Source organism: Loxodonta africana, chromosome 3 (assembly GCF_030014295.1).
Source record: "Loxodonta africana isolate mLoxAfr1 chromosome 3, mLoxAfr1.hap2, whole genome shotgun sequence".
Taxonomy (NCBI): Eukaryota; Metazoa; Chordata; class Mammalia; order Proboscidea; family Elephantidae; genus Loxodonta; species Loxodonta africana.
The window spans coordinates 172491989-172510419 of NC_087344.1; the positions used below are offsets into that span (position 1 = coordinate 172491989).

General features: G+C 38.5%; 1 pseudogene; it reads right to left on the minus strand.

The window, feature by feature from the left end:
• Window positions 1–15605: 15605 nt before the first annotated feature.
• On the minus strand, window positions 15606–17509 carry LOC104845877 (RNA-binding motif protein, X chromosome-like; annotated as a pseudogene).
• Between the last annotated feature and the right edge of the window lie 922 nt (window positions 17510–18431).

The following is an 18431-nucleotide window of genomic DNA, read 5'->3' on the forward strand; positions in this document are numbered from 1 at the left end:
GCTTTCTGTATATACTAGGTACATTAATGTACATTACTGTAAAACTGCTATAGCAAGACAAAAAGTAAATTACCGTAAAAAAAAATCAGGCAGAGGGAAAAAAAAAGATGACTTTCCTTCAAACAACAAGAACAAGAATGACAGCTGCCTTCTCAACACTAATGATATAAGCTAGAAGGCAGTGGAATGACGTCTTTGTACTTCCAAAAGAAAAATGCTACCAAACTAGAATTCTATAGCAAGTGAATATGTCCTTCAAAAATAAAGTATGTTCATAGACAAAGAATGAGGGAAGTTGTCAATAATGGGAATGCAGTTAAAAAAAACAAAACAAAACTATAGCAAGTTCTTCAGACTGGAAAAAAACAGATCTGGTGTGAACACAGAAATACAGAAGTGAATTAAAATATGCCAAAAAAGGTAACTATATGGGTAAATATAAATGAGTGTTTAGTGTATAAAACTGTTATTGAGATGTCTTTGGAGTTTACATGTAAATTCAAACATCATGGCAAAAACATCACGGCAATAATCATGTAAAAGAAAAGGTATTTAAAGGTTCTAAGATTCTAACACTAATGTCAAAGAAGAAAAGTAATAATTTTATTTTACTCTAATTTTATAAGAATTCATTATGTAATGCCCATAAAAACCAATACACAATAGTAAAATAATGCATGAATCACACATTAATTGATGAAAAAAATTAATAGCTAATAATCGATTAAGCCAAGAAGAGGGTAAGAAAAAAAAAGAGAAACAATCATAAATCAGATAGGACAAATAGAAAACAAAATGCAGGATGATATACTTAGCACAACTTGGCAATCATTTCATTAAATATAATTCTTCTAATTTAATCACATTAATTGAATGTAAATGTTTTAAGTATAACATAAAAAAGCAGAGATAGTTATACTGAAAAAATTTTTTACAAGTTCAAAACGACAGAAGTATATACTGTCTAAAAGATGGCCATTTTAAATATAATGACATAGATGGATTAAAAGTAAAAGGGTATTGAAAAATTAAAAAAAAATAGCCCATGTAAATTCTTGTAATAAGGAAATGTAAATTCTTGTAAATTTAGAAGAGAAAATACCAACAGAGATAAAGAAAAAAATATTTCATCATACTAAATGGATCAATCAGAAAACATGATAATACAAAATGTGTACATACCTACTTACAAAACTTCGAAATATATGCATTAAAACAGACAGATTCAAAAGAAAAAAAATAGGCAAACCCACACTTGTGGATCAAAATTTCCATTTTTTTTTTCTCTTAATAATGAATTAAACTAAGGAAGTAATTTCTTTTATAAGGATCAGCACGAAGCTGGTTTCTAAGAGGCAGAGGTTAAATATGTCCCAAATGTCTAACTTTTCCAAGGTGCTGTACCACTCCATCATCTCTAACATCAACTGCTCCCTCTCCCCTCAGTACTCTCCCTCTTGTCTTTGGGTTCCCTGATTTGCTGCAATGTCTCATAGAACTCACAAAACTGTGTAAAAGAAATGGCTCACAAAGTTGTGGAGGCTGGCAAGTCCCAAATTCTTGCTTCAGGTGTAGGCTTCTCCCTGGCCCTCAGACTGCCTACAGACACTCATCTGTCTTGGTCCTTGCACAGGGAAGCCCGCTGCTCCGTCTCCTATAGCTCTTTCCAGCCAGTCTCTTCAGAAGGTCTCTCCTTCCTTGTTGGTGGTGTACTCCACTCTTTCCCACCTCTGAGGTGGCTCATTTCAAGCCCAGCCAGATGGCAAAACTGGCCAATCCACTTGGTGTGCCACAATTACTGTATCACACAATCCTACCCAATCATCTTGGTGGGAGTTACAAGACTATGGCTAGTAAGGCCACACGAAAAGCAATCCATCACACCACAAGCCACCCCCTGGATTTTCTAGCCATGTTTCTTTTATGCTTGGAGGATAACTCCTCTCAGTCATTTTACCGGCCCAAAATAATCATTAACAATTAGTCCTTCAACAGGACAAAGGATGAATTTACTTAGGTAACAGCCATTCAAGTCTGCTGCAAGTTTCCATCTGATCTGGTCAGATTCTCCAAAAGTCATTGATTCTTTCTGTTCTCTGACAAAATTCAACGGAGAAAAAATTATTCCCTTGCTCTGAGTCTCTCTTGAGGTATCAGCATGTTAGGTTTCTCCTGTAGCATAGCCCATTTATTCATTCCTTTTCTTTCTTTTTACCTTCAGCTATTATTTCTCCTTACTTCTATTTGTCATTTATTTTTACCCAAACTTTTCTACCTGGGAAGAAACATCAGGTTCAACTGTTGTGCTAGTCCAGATTGTTGGTAGGAAGACCAGTATAGCAAGTACTTCCCCCTTAGTCCACTCACATTCATATTGGGTAGGTTGACATAGGTACCATACTAGTGCGCTATCTCACCCAATAGGCAATACAGCAGTATTCAGTGTCAACCCCAATTTTTCCAGATGGGGGAAAGTACAATCCATCCCATCAGGCCCTTAGGGACTCTGGTATAAATATTCAGGGGTATAGTTACAGTCTCTTGCTTAAAGATAACCCCAGCTTCCAGCACCCACAAGTGCATCCCTGGTCCTGGAACTGCAGCATCTGGAAAGAAAAAGCAATTTTAGGTGATGTTTGGAAGAACTCTAAAATGTTACTAGCATCCTCCCCCATTCCCTCTTCCCCAGATCCCCCAGAGAAGTGTAAGAATCTGTCCAGTGGTGACCTTCCCTTTGTCCCTCTCAAGTTGAGTGTGAGCATACACTCATGAAGGCTTGTGAGCCAGCCCTTCATGCCTTTATCTCCCTTCGTTTTTGATAACAAATATTTCAATTGCCAATTTCAATTCTCTATCAAACCATTATTCTTAGGGTGGTATGCAATATGGTATGTCCACTTAATATGATGTTTCTTGGCCCATTGTTGCACGCTGTGGGCTGAAAAGTGTATTCCTTGATCTGATAACACATAACTCAGTGGCCCAAATTGGTACAGTACCTATTGTTCCAGTCCCTTAATGGTATTTTTGGCATTTGCATCCATCACAGGATATGCAAAGCCCCGTCCAGAGTAAGTATCTATTCCTGTGAGGACTTATTTGTAGCCACCTGGTGCCACCAGTGTCACTGATCCAATACAATCAACTTGCCGGCTATGTGCAGGGCCTTTCCCAAAAGGAATTTGCCCTATAGCTACCTGAAACCTCTGTCTTTCTTGCTGGCAGAAGAGCAGTCCTTATTGGCGTTTTGTACATATTGGGTGCAAGGGGAATGCGCCTAGATTCAGCCCATGTCTGCATTGCTGCAGCACCCCCTTGTCCACTCATTTCATGACCCAATTGGCCATCTCAAGTGAGCTTATCAACAGGTCCACTTGCTGATTCCAGTTGCCTTCTGATCCAGGATGGGGTTTTTCTGATGGGCATTGTTATGTCCTACTCTGAAATATCCTCTAAGTTCCCAGAGTGCTTTTCATAGGTTCATGTCCCACATGGGTGTCCCCTTAATATTTCAATTTTACATCTCTCATTTGACTGACCATATAGCCAGGCCACTGGCCATTAGACATAAATCCGTAAAAATCTAAACATATGGGCTCTCATCATTGCACAATTCTTCCATCAAAGCTAAGAAGACAGCATACAGTTCAGCTCCTTGAGCTGACCTGTTCTTACCTTCTTCAAAGTCTGTCCGTCTGCTGGTCTTAATGAAGCAGATTTCCACATCACGTGTTGTCCATGTACCCTAGAACTGCCATCCGTGAACCAAGCAGCCTTCTGCTGGTCAGGAGAAAGTTGTTCATATGGCACAGTCCACGTAGCAATGGGCTCTGGCAGCTTATCAGGTGGTTTCAGGGTAGGACTTATGGGAAAAGAGGTTACCTGTTCATGAGTACAGTGGGTGCCTCCCCACATTCCTCCAGGGTCTTTTTCTTGTATGAACCATTTCCATTTTATTATGGAACTATTTTGGATATTGTCTTCCTTATTAGAGTGTTTCTCTGTCATCACCCAAGACATTATAGGTATTTCAGGTCTCATGATGATTTTATGTCCTTCTGTCATTGAGAAAGTGTCAATCAATGCCCAGGAGTAGGCAAGTAATTGCCTTTCAACCGGCATGTATTGTGCTGCAGCATCTGGAAACTTTCTAGTCCAGAATCCCAATGGTCACCATTGGGCAGCATTCTCAGGTTCTTGTCATAAACTCCAATCTGCACAATCACAGATGGCAGACACCTCCAAAATTATGTCTGATTGTGGATCATAAGGGCCTAAAGGCAGGGTAAGTGAAATCACTTTTTGTAATTCAGACATAGCTGGCTGTTGCTCTGACCCCCATTGGAACAAAGTTTTTGTTTTCTCTGAGTGATTTTATGGATGCAGGCCAGCAATATTCTCAGATGTAGAATATGCCTTCTCCAAAATCCAAATAAACCAGTGTAACATTGGGCCCCCTGCTTAATTTTGGGCGTAGGTAGTGACAACACTATTCTTAGTTGCCTGCAGAATGTCATGGTTGGATCCTGGTCAAGTTATTCCCAAGAATTTCACCATTTGGGCCAGGCCCTGGATTTTTTTCTGGATTTATTAACCAGCCTCTGGTGGTTATGTGGGCCACCACTGTATTAAAATCAGCCCTAGCCTGTTCTTTGGTGTTTAAAATTAACCTAATATTGTCTATGTGATGTATACTTAAGATCTGCACCAAGTCCAAGTCTCTTCTAATCAAATTATGACAGTAATCTGGTGCATTCAGGTAACCCTGGGGCAATATAGTGAAAGTAAGTTGAGATCTTCCCCACCTGAAAGCAAACTGCAGCTGACTCTTTTCTGAGATTGGTATGGAGAGAAAGACATTTGCAAGATCAATCACTGAGTACCAGCCTCTTCAGCCTGCTGTATTTTCTAAACCATTGAAACCATGTCTGGAACAGCTGAAGCCATAGATGGCACTACTTGATTTAGGCCTCAATAGTCTACTGTGAGCCTCCATGAGCCATCTGACTTTTTCATGGTCCATACAGGGCTGTTATACAGAGAATTTGTTGGTACCAATACTCTAGCCTTTAGCAAGTCTTTAACAAGGCTGTACTCTACTTTCATCCACCACGTGTTCTATACTGTTTCCAATTAACAACCAGAGTGAGTTTGGGCAATTTTAATGGTTCCCATTTAGCATGTCCAATCAATAGTGGCCTAAGGGCAGACTTACAGGTCTTCAGTTTTACAATATCAGGTAAAGGTAGTGTTCCCCAAACAGACATAATATCCATACCAAAACATTCAGGTAAGGGAGATGCAACTACTTCATATAAGATCTGTTTAAATCTTCCAATTCTCATCCAAACTTTCACCTTAATCCCATCAATTGTTGCACCACCATATCCCTCCAGTCTAAACTTAGACTTCTTCAAGATTTTATTATCAGATTTGGGGATTACCGTATAGTGAGCTCCTGTGTCCAGGAGCCCCAAAAAGTCTCTTCCCCACTCCCAGGCTATTTTACCCACATGTATGCATATGGTCTTGGGTCTCCTGCTGGGGACTGGACCAGAAGGCCCTAGCCCCCTCATGAATCCTTGTCTTGATCAACTAGCTGAGTCTCTGCTTCAAATGGTCCCAGGTGGACATTCCCATCATTAAATACCTCCTGGCTGGGGTGAATAGGACAGACTTGTTCAGGCCTCTTTAATACTGGGGGACCAGCAGCAATTTCCATTGGTTCACCCAACCTTCTGTAGTGCTGCCTTAGAAATTTTGTCTCAACTTCATCAATGTGTGCTACATTCATCCTATTTCTTAGTAACCACCTAAAAATCTCTGTCCTGCTGGAGTAAGTTCTTTCTCCATTGCCTCTTCCCATTCCACTATAAATCAACCTTATGTTTCTTGCATCTGTAAGAACCATGCAAGGAAGCTACATCAACAGACCGAACATGGCTTCTCTGATTGTTGTTTTGTTTCACAGTAGCAAGGTTACATGGAGTGCCCATGTAAAAAAGTCTCCCTTGATTACCGTATCTACCATGACCTGTGTAAGGGGCATACTCATTGGATGAGTATCATGATAAGCATAAAGCCATTCCACCATGACTTGCATAAGCAACACATCAGCTGCTTCCTTGGGAGTGTTCCGTTGGGCATTTAGAGGAGGGGAGGGGCTGTTTCCCTTCTCAGGGCAAATAAATCTCATTGTAAATTTTATCCAGTCTATTAAGCTGTCCATCCCCTCTTCGTTAACCTGCTGTGTAAATGGATCTTGTATCATCATTTATGACTGTTCCATAGTGAGTTGTGAGTCTTGCATCAATCCAAGCATACTCTTCCATTCTGCGGCATTCAAAACTAAAGATGTTGCCCCTAAATTAGTCACTCTCACAATTCATTTTAGTAACAGTTCCTCAATAAGCTGACAATACCATTTACAAATTGAAACAACTCCTTTACACTATACCGTCTAGTTTCTATTGTTTCTTGTTTCTGCCCGTTTCCCTCCTGAACTACCTTCTTGGTGGCCAATGGTCATAGAGGAACTTCTGGTTATTCCAACCCAATTTTTCCTTTCCAGGTTGGCCCTGAGATTAGCAGTTATAGCTCTGACTGGACTGGATCTATGCTTGCTTCGGTACTAATATCAGCCCCTACATTCTCTTTTCCTGCCATTGCAGCTATTATGGATAATGGAAACCAAGGAACTTTATGTCTGGCCCTTTCCTTATCAGTCTATATTTCTATATGCATCCAATTAGCCAATTCCTCAGGAGTTATATCCACCATTCCTAAATCCCATGAATGGTTTTTGCCTTGGGTAACTGATTTCAACATAACAGCTGCTTCAAAACACTGGTGTTTTTTATTGCATCCAGAAACCAAAGGTTTCTCATTCTCTAATTTATCCCCTTTTTTTCCAAAATCACATATTGTAGTGAGTTTGGGCCATTGCAGTGAAACCTGTGATTCTGATGTCAACTAAACGAATAATGTCTTTTATAAAGATCAACACTAACCTGGATCCTATGAGATGGAGGTTAAAGATGTTCCAAATGTCTAACTTTTCCAAGTTGCTGTACCACTCCATCATCTCTAACATCAATTACTCTCCTCCCCTCAGTACTCTCTTTCCCTTCTTTGGGTTCCCTAAACCACTGCAAATTCTCTCAGAACTCACAAACTGTGTAAAGGAAATGGTTGTGGAGGCTGGAAAGCCCTATATTCGTGTGTCAGGCATAGTCTTCTCTCTGGCCCTCAGTCTCTGCCCACAGGCACTCAGCTTTCTCACTTCTTGGGCTGGGGAGCCCATGTGCCATATCCTGTGGGTCTCTCAGGCACTTATCTTCTGCCAGTCTCTCCTGCAACTCTCTTCTTCCTTGATGGTGGGCTCTTCTCTTTCCTGTCTCTTGGATGGCTCATCTCAAGCCTAGCAGGATGGCAAAACTGACCAATCCCCATGGTGTGCCACAATTACCCTATCACACAGTCCCACCCGATCACCTTGGTGGGAGTTACAAGAACATGGCTAGAAAGGCCACACAAAAAATAATCCTTTCCACCACAGGAACAAAATAAACAGAAAATCAGAAGAGATATAAAAAAGGGTGGGGCCAAGATGGTGGAGTAGTTGGACAATTCAGTGGTCCCTCTTACAACAAAGGCCTGAACAAACAAGTGAATAGATTATATGTATGACAAGCTAGGATCCCTGAACTACAAAGGCAGAGTTAAGAAATCAGACTGGGCAGCAGGGAGGGAAAGACAGTTCAGTGAGAAGCGGTGCCCCTCAGCCCCAATCCCCTGGCATGACTGTGGAGGGGCTGGTGGTAGTGTTCTGGATGTGGTTTTCTCAGCCACAGAGAGCAAGTGGCAGAGTCTACTCATGCCTCCGGAATCAGTGAACAACAGCATTCTTGGCAAAAGTTAAGTGTTTGCATCTAATTTACCACGTGGATATAAAAGCACCCTTTCGAAAGAACTGTCTCCCATTTTCTGACCCCTCTTCCCTCTGTCCCAGGCCCTGAGACGGCTTCAGGTGCTGTTGATTTCCCTGGGCCTGAGATAGGTCCTTTGTGGGTCCTGAGCCATTCTCTTGGCCTTGGAGAAGAAACAAATTAACTAATGGGGAAAAAATAATCTCCTGGCTCCCCTAAGCTGAGAAGTCAGGGCTAATCTAATCAAGTGGCTCCTGTCCAGGCACAAGTGGTTCATAGACTTTGAATGCCTTTCACCCCTGCATGGACTTGGGTGGGCCCATTTCAGCAGCTAGGCCCTTGTTGGCATGGTGCAAGGGTATATGCTCCTGAGGTCTGACTTTAACTGTTTCAGCTGTGCAGTGAAGCGGTGCGTTTTTGACATTTGACACCATTCTGCCTATTAAGCAGAGCCCTCACCTACCAACATCAGGAGCCTGAGGAATGGTGGCTCCACCCAGGCCACCTAGCCACTGTGACAGGGGTCCAAGGAAAAGTGGTGCCTCCCAGTCCTTACAGCTAAAACCATTAGGTGCCCATGGTCTGGCTGCAAGCCCACCCACCTGTGTGCTCTAGGGAAAGGGGATACATCTTCCTCACAGACACTTGGTGGACAGTTGTCAGCCCCCTGCCTCAATCAGTGTAACTCTCTGCAGCAACCAGAGATACCTGTGAATACACCAATCGCCCCTAATCCTCTAAGACCATAGGTGAGAGCCTGCATCATACACTTGGTGACTGGCTACCTGGATGCCTAAACTGAATCCATACAAGAAATGTAGAAGTACTTCTAAACTCATATACCTAGTAACAGCCCTAGCCATCTGGTGATAGGACATTAGAGCTTCAAAGTCTCCAGCAATCAAGCTAGCTCACTCCAGCAGCCTATTTGGGTATATCAAAACAAAACAAAGTAAGAAGCTAGGACACAATAAGCAAATATAAAATAAATTAGTACAATCACTTATAGATGGTTTGGAGACAACAGTCGATACCAAATTACATAGAGAAGCAGATTATGATCACTTAAACAAGCTTTGAAAACAAAGAATCAAGGAATCTTCTGGACAAAGAGGTATAGTTAGAATTACCAGAGGTAGAATACAAAAGATTAATATACTGAACTCTTCAAAAGATCAGGAAGGAGATCAGGCAAAATGCACAATAAGCCAAGGAACGCAGAGACAAAGCAGTCAAGGAAATTAAGAAGATTATTCAAGAGCGTAATGACAAATTTAATATGCTGCAATGATCCACAGAGAGACAGCAATAAGATACTCACAAGATTAACAAAATTTCAGAATTAGACAATTCAATAGAAAGTCAGATGAGCAGAATTGAGGAAACAGAAGTCAGAATTATTGAGAATGAAGATAAAATGCTTGGAACTAATATAGTCAAAGAAAAATGAGATAAAAGAATTAAAAAAAAAATAAAGAAACCTTAAGAATCATGTGGAAGTCTATCAAGAGAAATAATCTGTGATTGGAGTACCAGAACAGGGAGAGAAAACAGAAAATACAGAAAGAATTGTTGAAGATTTGTTGGCAGAAAACTTCCCTGATATCATGAAAGATGAGAAGATCTCTATCCAAGATGCTCATTGAAACCCACAAAAGGTAGATCCCAAAAGAAAGCCATCAAGACATATTCTAATGAAACCTGCCAAAACCAAAAGTAAGGAGAGAATTTTAAGAGCTACCAGTGAAAAACAAAAAGTCACCTACAAAGCAGAGTCAATAAGACTAAGCTCAGACTACTCAGCAGAAACCATGCAGGCAAGAAGGCAATGGGATGACCTATACACAGCCTTGAAGGAAAAAAGTTGCCAGCCAAGAGTAATATATCTAGCAAAACTTTCTCTCAAATATGAAGGTGAAATTAGGATATTTTCAGATAAATAGAAGCTTAGAGAATTTGCAAAAACCAAAGCAAAACTACAGGAAATACTAAAGGGAGTCCTCTGGTTGGATGATAAATAACATCAGATAACAACCCAGGACTAGAACACAAGAGAGAGCAACCAGATATCAACCCAGATAGGGAAATCACAAAAATAAATGAAGATTAAAAAAAAAAACGCTCAAAACAAGAGAAACAGATATCATTATGTAAAAGATGACAAAATTAAATCAATAAAGAGGGACTAAAAAAAATGTAGTCATAGGTCTTTCATATGGAGAGGAAGTCAAGGCAATATAGAGAGATAAAAGTGTGGTTTAAACTTAGAAAAGATACAAAAAGGCTTAAACAAGCCTCTCCACTTATCTAACCTAATTTACAATTATAGAGCAATCTATGTAAGAGCACACTGCATATTCTTCTCAGGTGCACACGAAATACTCCCCAAATTAGATAAAATTAAGGCTATAAATTAATTTCAATAAATGTAAAAGAACTGAAAGATATGAGTTTATTTTCTAATCACAATGGAATTTAATAGAATTTAACAAGCATATGTTTGAAAAATTCCTAATATTTTCCAGTTAAAAAAAATGATTCTAAATAATACATGGAAGAAGAAAAAAATTATAGGAAAATTACAAAATATTTTTATCTAAATAAAAAATTTGAACTTTATCAAAATACAGGGGGGTATAGCTCAAACAGAGCTTTGAGGGAAATGCTGCTGTTGTTAGGTTCTGTCGAGTCGGTTACCACTCAGAGCAACTCTGTGTAGAACAGAAGGAAACACTGACCGGTCCTTCGCCACCCTCATAATCATTCTTAGGCTTGAGCCCATTGTTGCGGCCACGGTGTCAATTCATCTCATTGAGGGTCTTCCTTTTTTTTGCTGTCTACTTTACCAAGCATGATGTCCTTCTCAGGGTCAGATTCCTGCTGATAAAAAAAAAAAATATATATATTTATTTATTTTTTAATTTTTGTATCATACCATGTTCAAAGTATGTGAGATGTAGTTTTGTCATTCTTGCTTCTAAGGTACATTGTGGCTGTACAACTTCCAAGATAGATTTCTTCATTTTATTGGCAGTCCATTGTATATTCAATAGTCTTCACCAACACCACAATTCAAAGGCGTCAGTTCTTCTTCGGTTTTCCTTATTCATTATCCAGCTTTCTCATGCATATAAGATGAGTGAAACACCATGGCTTGAGTCAGGTGCATCTTAGTCCTCAAGGTGACATCTTTGCTTTTCAACACTTTAGAGAGGTCTTCTGCAGCAGACTTGCCCAATGCAATGCATCTGTTGATTTCTTGACTGCGGCTTCCATGGGTGTTGATTGTGGATCCAAGCAAAATGAAATCCTTGACAACTTCAATCTTTCTTCCATTTATCATGATATTACTTATTGGTCCAGTTGTTAGGATTTTTGTTTTCTTTATGTTGAGGTATAATCCATACTGAAGACTGAAGTCTTTGATATTCATTGGTAAGTGCTTCAAATCTTCTTTACTTTCAGCAAGCAAGGTTGTGTCATCTACATAATGCAGGTTGTTAATGAGTCTTCCCCCAATCCTGTTGCCCTGTTCTTTTTCGTATAGTCCAGCTTCTCAGATTATTTGCTTAGCATGCAGATAAAATAAGTATGGTGAAAGGATACAACCCTGATGCATGCCTTTCCCAACTTTAAGCCACGTAGTATCCCCTTGCTCTGTTTGAACTACTGTGTCTTGATCTAGGTATAGCCCCCTCATGAGCACAGTTAAGTGTTCTGGAATTTACATTCTTCACAATGTTATCCATAATTTGTTATGATCCACACAGTCAAATGCATTTGTATAATCAACAAAACACAGTATTCTCTGCTTTTAGTCAGGATGTTAAGTATTTGATAATATAATTTGATGATATAAGTATTTGAGGGAAATATGTAGTTTTACATACTTAGTATTATATTATATTGTATTAATTATATTACATTACATTATATTATATTAATTATATTATATTAATCATATCATATCATATATCATATCATATCACTTATATTAAAAAGGAAAAGGATTAAAAACAATGTTATAAGCTTTCACTTTAAGAAGTAGGAAAATAAAGCAAATTATACTCGAAGTAAGTAGGAGACAAAAAAAGTAAAGATGTGCAGAAAACAATTAAATGGAAAACAGACAAACAAAAGAGAAATGCAACAAAATAAAATTTAAAATATCAAAAATATAGATAAATCTTTAGATAGATTAATCAAAAGAAAGAAAAAAGAAACCAATTACAAACACTGGCAACAAAAATGGAGGTTTCCTAAAAATGCCACAGACATGAAAAATATAATAGTGAACTATTAAGGAGAGCTTAACTCCAGTAAATCTGATGACTTACATATATAAACAAATATCTTGAGGACATAACTGCTAAATCTAGAAAAAATAAAAAAATAGAAAATCTAAATAACACTTTTACCATTAAAGAAATTAAACTTGTAATTAAAATCCTCCCCACAAAGAAAATTCCAGGGCCACTGGGCTTCATTGTTGAATTCTATTAAACATCTAATGGAGCATAAATAGCAATATCATATGATGCCTTAAAAAAGTACAGAGTGAAAACTTCTGAACTTATTTTATGAGGCTTTGCAATACCCAGATAACAAAGCCAGTAAGAAAAATTAACAACAAAAAAGCTATAATAAATATTCTTTATAAATACAGTTGCAAAAATCTTTTAAAAAGCATTAGACATCAAACCCAGCAATATATTAAAAGGATAAGGCATCATAACAAAGTGGGATACATCTCAGAAATGCAAGGTTAGTTTGACCTTCAAAAGTCAAACAATGCGATTCACCATAATAATACAATGATAGATAAAAACCATATAATGATCTCAATGAATGTAGGAAAAGCATGGGGCAAAATTCTACACACATTTTGACAGCATATTCTCAGGCAGCATGAGTTTATTTATAGAAAATCTTAAACACTGATGATAAGCTACTAAAACCATAAAGTAAATTTACTAGCTATGCAGGATACAAAGTGAATATCCAGGACTTGTGTCTGTATATATTAGAAACTAACAATTAAAAGTAAAATTTGAAAATAGTAGAATTTACGATAGCATCAACTATAGAAAATAAAAAAAAAAAACTTAATACTTAGGTACAAATTTAAAACAGTTAATTTTCGTTATTCCAGTTAGTTATACTTTATAAAGTCCCTGAGGACACTGAATTAGCGAATACCTAACCATTCTTGCTTGACCTACCTAGAGAGTATTCCACTGCTGTGTGCACACGCATGTTTGTGAGTAACTGTGAAAGCACTGTGAATATACTTAGTCAATAAATGAATTTGTAAAGACAAAGTCCGCGCATTATAAGGATTATATTCAAAGTCCTGTATATGAGGGCTAGGCCTGTACATGAAAACTATAAAACATTAAAATGAAGGAATAATATTAAGATCACATATTAGAAGACTCAGTGCTGCTAAAATGCCAGTTTTCCTAACATGGATATATCCATTTAAAACAATCCAAATCAAACCGAGACAACATACCAGCGGAAATAGATAAAGTGATAATAAAATCTGTGAAGAAATGCAGAGCATTTTTAGGACACAAAAATCACTAACCAAATATGAAAAAGAATAAAAATTGAACTTTATCGTAAGTAAAATTTCTCCTGTTCAGGAGACATCATTAGGAAAATGCAAAGGCAATCTTTATACTGGAGAAAAATTGGTAATCCATTTATCTGAAAAGTTTGTGAAACTCAAAAATAAGAAGGTAAGCAATGCAAAAAACTGGGTGAAAATTTTGAACAAAAAAACTTCACTAACAGAAATATCTGCAGGGCAAATATATAAAAGTTGCTCGATGTCATAGTCACTAAGGAAATGCAAATTGAAACCGCACTGACATTCTACTATCACTAAAATTGTTACATAAAGAAAATAAAACTAATAATACCAATTCTTGGAGAGTATCTGAAACAAAAGAATTTGTCACAAAATGCTGGTGAGAATGCCAATGGTACACTCACTTTGGATAAATTGTTGGCAATCACTTATGAAGTTAAATATATACGTATCACATGATACAGCTATTATACCCTTAGGTGTTTATCCAAAAGAAATGATAATCTGTTCACACACAAAGGCTTGTATAAAAAATTCATGCAACTTTATTTACAAATGCCAAAACAAACACAGCAATTCTTGGAATCTCCCTACAATGACTCTGACTTAAAAAATATAATAAACTACTGACACACAAAACAATATGAATATATCTCAGAATAGTACGCTGTGTGACAGAAGCCAGACACAAAATACTACATATTGTAAGTTTCTATTTATATGAAAATCAAGAAAAGAAACCTATCATGACAAAAACATACTAGTGCTTCTTATTGCTGGAGAAGTGAGAGATTGATTGCAAGGGGGTACGGGGGTACTTTTTTGAGTGACTTTACATCTTGCTATTGGTGATTGTTGCATGAGTATATATATTTTTCAGAACTCATGAAATGATATACTGAAAATGAGTATTATTTGTTTTACATAAATTATATCACAATAAAGTATATTTTAAAATGTGCCAAATGGGAAACAAGATAGCAGTTATTTTATAAAATGTAAATAGAGTAAATACTACAAGTAAAATGATGATTATTAGACTTTTTAAAAAATGTTCATTTATATCCTGCTTATAAAACAAGAGATTTTGAACATAATGACACAGGGATTTCGACCATATAATCACAGACAGCCTCAATAAAGTTCAACTCATTAAAATCATGCAGGCTTTAAGACACTTTACAAAAGAGAACATTCAGAAAGCATATGAAAAGATCAATTGTGTTGTTGTTAGTTACAATAGAGTTGGCTACTACTCATGGTAATGAAACATTGCCCCGTCCTGTGCCATCTTTAAGGAGCTCTGGTTGTCCAGTGGTTAACAGGTTCGCTGCTAACCCAAAGGTCTGTGGTTTGAACCTACCAGCTGCTCCAGGAGAGAAAGATGTGGCAGTCTGCCTCCATAAAGATTTACAGACTCGGAGACCCATGGGACAGTTCTACTGTGTCCTCTAAGGTCGCTATGAGTCAAAATCAGCTTGAAGGCAATGGGTTTAGGCAACAAGTTTTGGCATCTTCATGATCTTTTGGTGTGCTTGAGTCCATTGTTTTGACTATTGTGTCAATCAATCTCATTGAGGGTTTCCTTCATTTTCACTGACGCTCTACTTCACTAACCATGATTTCCTTTTCTAACGATTGGTCTTTTCTGTTGACGTGTTCAAAGTAAGCAAGCCAAATTCTTGCCATCCTCACTTCTAAGGAGACTCCTGTTTGTATTTTTTCTAAGACTGATTTGTTCATTCCTCCAGCAGTTCACATGGCTTTAGTCACTAGGCTAATGCAAATAAACACTACAAAGCTTCCAGGAATTAGGATGTGGACATTTTTTTGTTTTTGTTTTTTTGGTAGGGGGTAGATTATTCTGCTAGGTTTATGTCTGAAGACAGTCATACAAAAATTCGCTACAAGGTAAATACTGGGATATTCTGAACCATGTTGTTTTGTTTTGCTTTTAGCCAAACTTTTTATTTAGTATTCTATATTTGTGTAACACATACTTAAATGCTCTTATGTGGCGGCGGGGGAGGGATTCTTGCAGATTCCAAGGAAATGTCAGAAAGGCAAAATGTGGCTGGCATTATCCATTTGCTTTTTTGGGTTTACTAAGCGAATAGCTAAAATGCTGGTAAGTGAATAGCTAAAACGCTGGTAGGTGAATAGCTAAAACGCTGGTGGCATAGCGGTTAAGAGCTACGGCTGCTAACCAGAAGGTCAGCAGTTTAAATCCACCAGGCATTCCTTGGAAACCACATGGGGCAGTTCTACTCTGTCCTATAGGGTCGCTATGAGTTGGAATTGACCCCACGGCAGTGGGTTTGGTTTCGGCGAATAGCATTTTCATTATGTAATCTCAGGCTTTTCACACTGAGAACTTTGAGACTTCAATTTGAAAAAAAAAAAAGTAGCAAATCCAACCACCCTTCCAGCATCTAGCTTGCTTGTGTAGGCAGGAGGGTTCATCTCTCCATTTTAGATGGCTAGATATTTGTGCAAGATCTTAGTATTGCTTGTCTTACTTACTGGGAAGAATCAAATAGGAAGCGGCCTTTAGGGACACTTAGAGAATTACAACACTAGTACACAAGTCAAATCTTGCACATTTAACATTTGCTTGTTGAAAGCAGTGTCATAAAAATCAAATAAAATTAAACAGGTTTTACTTGTATTCTCACAAGAACATAAAAATTATGGAGGAGAACTTAATAGGAAAATTTTTTAAAGTAACACAATTTTTCCTTTTAGTAGTCCTTGGATAGTTATGACAGAACAAGTTCCACTTCTTGTTTGTTTTTTTGGGCAGGGGTTTTGGACCAAAGTTTTGTTTGTTTTTAGTATCTGCTTATGCATCCTCCTCCATCAGATCGACTTCCTCCACAGCCACTACCTCTTGGCGCTTTGCAGCTTGAACTGCTATAGGAATCACGTGGAGGACGGTACCCCCTTTCCATAGAATGGGCAAGCCCTCTTTCTCATCCACCAACCCGATCCTGGCCACTTGAGTAAAGATCACCTCGGCGGCCTTGAGTAGTTATCTCTTCTTCTACAAAAGTCCGTCATGTGGGCTGCTGTAGTCATCTTAGCAACTGCTTCCACCAGAAAATGTCAGGGACCCTCTTGTACGTGGAGCACTAGATGAATTACTATAACTCTCATAGGAGTTTCTGTAGTAACGTCACTTGGATGATCTGAATAGTCACAGTCACGACCATAGCCATCTCTATCACTATAGCCTCTGGATGGATAGTCATCACGTGAACTGGAATGACCATAATCACAATATGTATAATCTCTTGGTGGTGGTGCAAAATCTCTTGTATCATAAGAATTTGGGTAATCTCTGCATGAATAGCTGTCTTTAGTAGAACACCCATCATCTCTTGGGGACAAATAAGCATCTCTATGAGAGGGCAGTGGTTCTCTTTGTGGTGGGCCACTGTAACAATTTCTTCCACATGACACAGTTCTGCTAACTGGTCCTGAAGGGGCAGATCATTTAGGAGGAGGACCTCTACTTCATGGTGGTGGTCATGTTTTTACTGGAAGTGGACCCTTGTAAGAACTCGTGTTAAAAATTAATACAATAGCCACCATCACCCCTCTGTTCCCCCCCTACGTGAATGTGGTCCCCTGGTTCTTCTACTTCCTCCTCTTCTGCCTTCAAGACCTCAGAGGGCTTCTGCTTCTTGGCAGTGGAGGTGGTCCACATCCACAACTCTTAAATGTTGGTTTAGTGGCTTGTTCCACCTTGAAAGCTTTTCCATCTACAGACCTTCCATTCATATCTCTGGCTGCATCTTTGGCATCTGCTGGGCTTTCAAAGGTGACAAAAGCAAATCCTCTTGATTGGTTGATTTCTTGGTCTTTCATCAAGAGCACTTCCACAATTCTTCCATACTTGCCAAATACTGCCTCAAGGACTTTCTCCTTTGTTTCTGTATTGAGCCCAGCAATGAAGAGCTTTCCCATGATCAGCTTCAACCATTTTTCCCCCTGGGGTATTAGAGAGGTGATGGTTTCAAGCTCCTACCAGCTCGCCTACAAGTGTTTTGTAGAGACTCAGCAAGAGGCTGGCTGCTGGGTCTGAGGAGTAAAAGATCACAAAACTGGGTCATCTGTGTTGCTTGTAACATTCTGCTTTTTTATATGGATATTTGTTGCATAATGTCTCAGTTATCTAGTGCTGCTATAGCAGAGATATCACACATGCATGGCTTTAACAAAGAAAAATTTATTTTCTCACAGTCTAGTAGACTAGAAGTACAAATTCAAAGCTCCAGGGGAAGGTTTTCTCTCTTAGCTCTGGAGGAAGGTTCTTGTCATCAATCTTCCCCTGGAATAGGGGCTCCTCAGCCCAGGAACCCCAGGTCCAAAGGACTCACTCTGCTCCCAGCATGCTTTCTTGGTAGTACAAGGTCCCCCACTCTTTTCTCCCTTTCCTTTTTTATCTCTTGTAAGATAAAAGATGGCGCAGGGTACACCCCAGCGGAACTGCCTTTACATTGGATCAGGGATATGATCTGAGCGAGGGTGTTATATCTCACACTAATAATCTTCTTTAACATAATCTAATCTTTCCTCATTAACCACAGGCAGAGATTGGGATTTACAACACATAGGAAAATGATATCAATCACAAAATGGAGGACAACCACGCAATACTAGGAATCATGGCTTAAACAAGTTGACACATATTTTCAGGGGACACAGTTCAATACATAGGTATGCTTAATTTGTGAAATTTCAGTGAGCTGTACAATTATGTGTATGTATTTGCATGTATATTATTGTTCAAGAAAACATTTACAGTTTCAATAAATTATATGCCCTTGAAATGTAATAATAGATGCATTTATTAAGCTCTTAAAATGTGTGAACTGGAGGAGGCGGGGCCAAGATGGCGGACT